Source organism: Pseudorca crassidens, chromosome 16, assembly GCF_039906515.1.
Source record: "Pseudorca crassidens isolate mPseCra1 chromosome 16, mPseCra1.hap1, whole genome shotgun sequence".
NCBI lineage: Eukaryota > Metazoa > Chordata > Mammalia > Artiodactyla > Delphinidae > Pseudorca > Pseudorca crassidens.
This window is the reverse complement of record NC_090311.1, coordinates 82,330,175-82,336,834: the sequence shown is the minus strand read 5'-3', so window position 1 is coordinate 82,336,834 and position 6,660 is coordinate 82,330,175.

Sequence of the window (6,660 nt, the reverse complement as noted above, 5' to 3'; positions counted from 1 at the left end):
CCTTTCCGGCGGCGCCCCGCCCACTTCCCCTCCCCGCCGCGCTGCCCCCGCCCCTCTCTGCGTCCCCGCCCCGCGCCCTCGCCCCCTTGGCGCCCCACCTCCCGGGCTCTCCTACGGCCCCGCCCACTTAGCGCCCACCCGACCTCCGGCGCTTCGGCGCTCACCCCCGCGTTCCCGGTTCACCGTGGACCACTACCCCGTACCCCCCGCGCCCACCCCCACCGCTGCGCCCATCCCCGGCGCAACCTTGAGAACCTCTCGAGACTCCCGCCTCACCCCCGCGCCCTCCTCGCGCGATCGAGCCCTGCCCGGGCTGCGAGGTGGGTTCCGCGACCAGCCCCCAAAGCTGCTTGTAAGTACTGATGGGGGAGGGTCACCTCAGACGCCACCCGACGAGGCGGGCTAGTGCGGGGAGTCGGGGTACAGAGGCTCCCCCTCGGGGCGGGCAGGACGTCGGGGAGGTTTGGCCGTGCTGGTGATCCCACCGGCGGTCACCGTCCCCGGAGGCCAGGATCCACCTGGCGGCGTCCGCGCTGACCGAGGTGGGAGGAGGCGGGGCTCTGGAGGCACTAGTTCGCTCCGGGGCGCGCTGGCCTTCTCAGTAAATGGCAATGTCCAGCCGTGCCGACAGCAGCCAAGAAGAGCGCCAGGTCCACTTTGGGAACTTCAAAATGCGAACGAACACGTCTTTCAGCCTGGCTGTGAACGCGAGGGTAGTTCTCAACGGAAATAGCAGAGTGGAGAACGGGATTATCGCTCAGAAACTGTCCATCAGCTCTGAGGCGAAAATAAACACGACTCACACCTCAGAGAGGGAGAGAAAAGAGACAGAGAAGCAGGCTCTACCCTTTGGAGGAAGAATAAAAATGACAGATGTTATAACCAGATTAGAGACAGAAAAGGTAAAAACAGAAGCTAGGGACCGATTTGCAGAGACCACCTCATTGCAGATTGAAAACTGCAGTATATAGAGAGTGGATAAATTTAATGCCCATTGATCGTTGGTTTTCATTATAAAAGGGACTTAATTGTTCTAAATGTATTCAACAGGATCACAATTATAAAGTGTTCTGAGCGCTTCAGGCATTCAACATAAAAGAGCCCTGCACTTTGGGGGGGTTTTTCCCCTTTAATCTACCACCCCCCTTAAAACCCTCTCCAGAATCAGTATTCTCGCTGGACCCTTGCGACTGGGTGAGACCAACATGGAGAAGCCCCAGCGCAAGCAGTGCGATTCAAGGGTATCAGGAAAGCTTCCCACCCCAACCAGTGCCCAGAATTTTCCTTCTCATCACCGTGCCTCACCTTCCACTAATTGCCTAGTTCCCTTTCCGGATTTCAGGGATTCATTCATTCGCCTATTTAAACAGTGGGTGTCTGGGAGAGTTACAGATTTGCTGGTGCCGAGACTAAGGGAGAGGAAGAGATGGGACATTTGATCTTTGGTTCACACCCTGGCATGAATTCCTTTAATTTGGGGTGTCAGATTGCTGTCTGCCCTGCAGTAGCTAACAGAAGTCACTGAAGTGAGGTGTTTGGAGGTTCGGTTATGTGATGGTACAATAAGAGAAGAAATAATTTCAAAGTATCTGGGCACTGAACTCATTTGAAAGCACGTACTTGAGATAATTACGGATGGCAAGAAGGAAAGAGGCTTGGGGCCAGCGGGATAGCAGCATGAGATCCCTGATGCCAGGACGAGAGAGACAGTTTACATGATACAAACCCTACAATATTAAAGGCAGCTTCTGTGTTCAGATATATACTCAACGAGATGAACACATTGAAATTGTCCCCTTTATATCAATTGTCCCCTTTATATCAACAAACAACATCCAGTGTGAATAGTCGAAATTCCTCCAGAATTTCTGTGGTACTGATTAAGACTTTATTTGTATAAACCCAAAACATAATTATGCAAGAGCCCACCAAATATTTTGACACCCATGGGGCATGTCAGATAGTACCTGCTTATTCAAGAGCAAATATAAGGTGCCTTTTAAGGTTCATGCTTATATCAGGAATGAAGTAATTTTTTAAAACTTCTGAAAATATGTGTTTTTGCTTTAATTGAAGTCTGAAACACCAGCATTCTGACCTCAAACCAGAATGAACCCCAGCCATCTCTTATGCAGCTAAATCAGTCTTTTTTTGTTTTTTTCTCTTGTGTTTTGTTTGTGCACAGGCTCTTGGAAGTCAGAAAATACAGACTTTTTTTTTTCTTTTTTTGTCACACTGCGTGGCATGTGGGATCTCAGTTCCCTGACCAGGGATCGAACCAACAACACCCGCGTTGGAATGCGCAGAGTCTTAACCACTGGACCGCCAGGGAAGTCCCAGAAAATACAGACTTTTAATTCAGTGCTCTAGTCGTTAACCCACATGTCTTCTTAGACTTTTCTGTAGGTCAAGGTCCAGGACCTGGGCCTGGGAGCACTGGCCTCACATCTGCTGACACTGAGTGGATCTCAGCTTTGTTTCCTAGCCTTTTCAGCCAGGAGTGCGCTGTGAGCTCAGAGTGAACTTTCAAAGACTCACCAAGAGGCATTCTCATCTCCCTCCCCCCCGTCCTTCCACTAATCCAGCCACTTCATCCCACCCCTAATCCCTACCCACTTGGTGTGTGCTTTCTGGAACATCACAGAGTCCTTCTGTGCTTTTTTATAATTCTAAAAGTTTAATAACTTAGGTTGTGGACAGAATAGAAGGAACCTGAAAAATACATTAAAATGTCGATTGAGCTTTCTTTTTAGAGCTGATGACCTTAAATTCTGCTAAGCAGAGAGAAATTTGTCTTCTTGTCCATGGTAAACATTTTTCGCTTGTGTCAAGACCTAAAATTAGAATACTTTGAGAGCAATTGTGCAATGTATTTAGCCTCAATTTTAGCAGATGTATTTATTTCAAGATGTAATTTCTTATGTTTCTGTCATTTCTAAAACAAGTTATAAATTAAAAAGTGTACACAGAGCCTTTCAAAGGTCTTTACATGCAACTGTGTAGACATTAGGTGGGACTAAGAACTTAGCATGTAATCACAGATTCTTCTTCTTCCTTTTCTTTTCCCCCAGGAGAAGGAAGGATTTATTACTTGCAGGAAGTAAGGAGAGCACTGCAGATCTTTCCCAAAGCATTGTCTCCGCGGATTCTTTCATATAGTTTTTATATATAAGAAAACTATATGAAAGAATCTTGTAACCTCAACAATATTGTGTTGAGTCAGGGACAAGGGCAAGGCTTTTCGTAGCTGCCATTGCACCTGACACAATGCTAGGCACCTAGGGGTATTAAAAAAATTTTTAAAGAATGTATCATTAGATGTAACTTGTTGAATACCTACTATGTGTAAACCACAGTGCTAAGCTCTGTGATGAACAGAAAGATGGGTACATAAAGAGGTTCAATCCATGACTTCAAGTCATTTACAGTCTATCAGGGGAGATGACATTGTCATAGAAGTAGAAAGCAAACACTGGCAGTCCCAGCAGGGAAAGATTCTTCGTGGGGATTCAGAAAACGTATACAAGGAGCATGTTCATTTAAATTGGGCTTGGCGGGTAAGTAGACTTTCGGTGAGTGAAGACAGACCAGGGAGGGATGGGAAGAGTCCTAGTTGGTTGGAAGGTGGGTTACATTTGGGAGACAAGGGGCAGAGAGGTGAGAACCGTGGCTCAGACCTTAGGCCGGGGAGGCTTTCAGAATGCATGCTCGGAAGTTTGGGCTCTGCGTCTTAGGCAGGGCAGCTATTAAGCATTTTGAAGCGACACAGCCTGAACCTTGGAAGGTCTTTCTGGCAGTTGCATATCCAGCAGGTTGCACGTGGAAGCAGAGGTTAGAGGCAGGGAGAGTGGTTGAGAGGCGAATGCACCTTTGAATTGAGAGGAAATGAAGGCCTGAATTAGGTGACGGAAAGCAAAGGATAGGCAACGGAAAGCTAGCACTTGATAGATTTCTCATATATTTTTCTCATTTGACCTACACAACGTCTGGGAGATGGGTATTAGTTCGAGTTCCATCTGACGACTGCGGAATAAGGTAGCTGACTTGCCTAGGTCTTGCTCATCTCGTAAATGATGGGACCTTGCCAAAGGCCACTGTCTTCTTACCGGGGAGATGCCAGAGACAGAATCCGAGGAGCTGTTTGGTTGTGTAAAGGCTGGACCAGAGTGGGCATTTAGAGGTGACGGTTGAAACACTTAAAATGGAAGAGATCACAGAGAGAGCACCTCTCAACCAGTATTTGGAAACGCTGTCACTCACTAGCCCTTTGAAGTTAAAAAAAAAAGAAGAAAAAAATGCCAAAGAGAGTGCAAAAACCTAGAAAATGCAGGAAGTGAATTAGAACATTGGGGGAACATCCGCCACAAACTTGATTTTCTGAAGTGCAAGGTGAAGCATCTAGCCGAGGAGCTTAACCAGACAATAATGTGCCCTTCAGAGACGAGAAGGGACGGTCATCAAATCTAGTGGGAGAGGAGAAGGAGAAGTGGGTAGAGAACTAGAGTAGTGTGTGTGAGAAATCCAGGCAAGAGGTGACAGAGAAATAGAGGGGAAGGGACTTCCCTGGTGGTCCAGGGGTTAAGAATCCGCCTTCCAATGCAGGGGATGCAGGTTTGATCCCTGGTCAGGGAGCCAAGATCCCACATGCAGTGGGGCAAGTAAGCCCGCACACCACAACTACTGAGCCCATGTGCCACAACTAGAGAGACACCCACGTGCCACAACAAAAGACCCCGCATGCCACAACTAAGACCTGATGCAGCCAAAAAAAAAAAGATGAGCAAGTGAGTGGGAGGGGGAAAAAAAGCATAAAGAGAAGGGGAAAATGCTTGGATTAATGTCATTTATTCATTTCTCTCTTCCTGCCTCCCTCCCTCCCGCTCTTCCTTCCTTCTTTGCTCTTTGATCTACTTTGTGCCAGGCAGTGAGCCAGGCTCAGAGATACAAATAAGTCACTCCGAGATAATGAATGAAAGGCTTTTAAGAACACGGTAATTATTTTTGTTAATGGGGTCCCATCCTCTCCGTAAACATCTGAAATGATCCGGGTCACACCAGATGAAACCTGTCCATTCAACTTGCAGACCTTTCTAACTTTTAGAAATAATTTTCCTCCTTGGTGGCAATTTAAAAAGCCCCTTTGGGCTTCTCTGATGGCGCAGTGGTTGGGAGTCCGCCTGCCGATGCAGGGGACGCGGGTTCGTGCCCCGGTCCGGGAAGATCCCACATGCCACGGAGCGGCTGGGTCCGTGAGCCATGGTCGCTAAGCCTGCGCATCCGGAGCCTGTGCTCCACAACGGGAGAGGCCACAGCAGTGAGAGGCCCGCGTACCGCAAAAGAAAAAAAAAAAAAAAAGCTCTTTTACGTCCATGATCTCATTTATCTCCACAGGAGTCTTTACTTAGTCAAAGCTATGCCCCCAACTATTAGAATCCTGGTTCTGCTCAGGCGCTGCCCCTTCAGGTGGTTATAGCACAGCTGCTTTTCGTCCCACTCCTCTGGGATATTCCTGCTTCCCGTCAAACATCCTGAGGGCCTGCAGCTTACCTTTTGTGAAGACAATCGTTTTGAATTCTTTGCCCCCTTTATCAGTCTCCTCCAGACACATACAGTTTTGTCAGTATTTTTCTTGAAAGGTAGTGTCCGTATGAAAGTGAAAAACTTCCAGAAGTGTTGGACAAGTTCTAAAGAGCATTGGACTATTTCCTCCATTTTACCATTGACTGACTTCTTTTTTTTTTTTTTTTTTTTTTTTTTTGCGGTACACGGGCCTCTCACTATTGCGGCCTCTCCCGTTCCGGAGCACAGGCTCCGGACGCGCAGGCTCAGCGGCCATGGCTCACGGGCCCAGCCGCTACACGGCATGTGGGATCTTCCCGGACCGGGGCACGAACCCGCGTCCCCTGCATCGGCAGGCGGGCTCCCAACCACTGCGCCACCAGGGAAGCCCGACTTACTTCTTTTGAAGTTTAAAATCAAATTAAAGTTTGGAGTTGACACATCCCACTTATAAATAATATTGACCTTTAATCCAACTTTAGTTTTAACCCCTTTTCAAGTAAGTTGCACAAGCGAATAAATCTATCCCCATAAGTGTTAAAAGTTTTAAAGGATAAACAAATATATGTTTATTTAGGCACAGGACGTTCCTGGAAGGACATGTGAGAAAGTGGCTCCTTGCTTCTAGGCAGTGGGAAAGGGGGTTCTCAGAGGGAGGTTTTTTAACCTTTTACTTTATACCCTTTTGGACTATTTGCATTTTACATTAAATATGTGATAAAATTAAAGGTATAATTATATTCCTAACTATATTTAGTCAAGTATAAATTGTAATTTATAGAATTAAATTTTAACTTAGAAAACACTTAAGTGCCTCTTTTCGTATGAACTACAATTAAGCTGAAAGCTTATTTTTGTATGGTTGGATTTTTTAACGTAAATGCAGTACTTTCACTTATCTATAGAAATTTCAGCTTGTTTTATTCAACTGCATACAGTCTGGGAAAAGCTTTTTGATTCTTTAACTTAATACCTGTCTTACCTCAGAATTATCTCACCTGCCAAATTAATAAATATACCATTTATGGTGGTAAAGATAGTGGTAAAACCTAATATTGAGGGCTTAATATGTTCTGTGTAAGGGGTAAGCATCTTACAGAC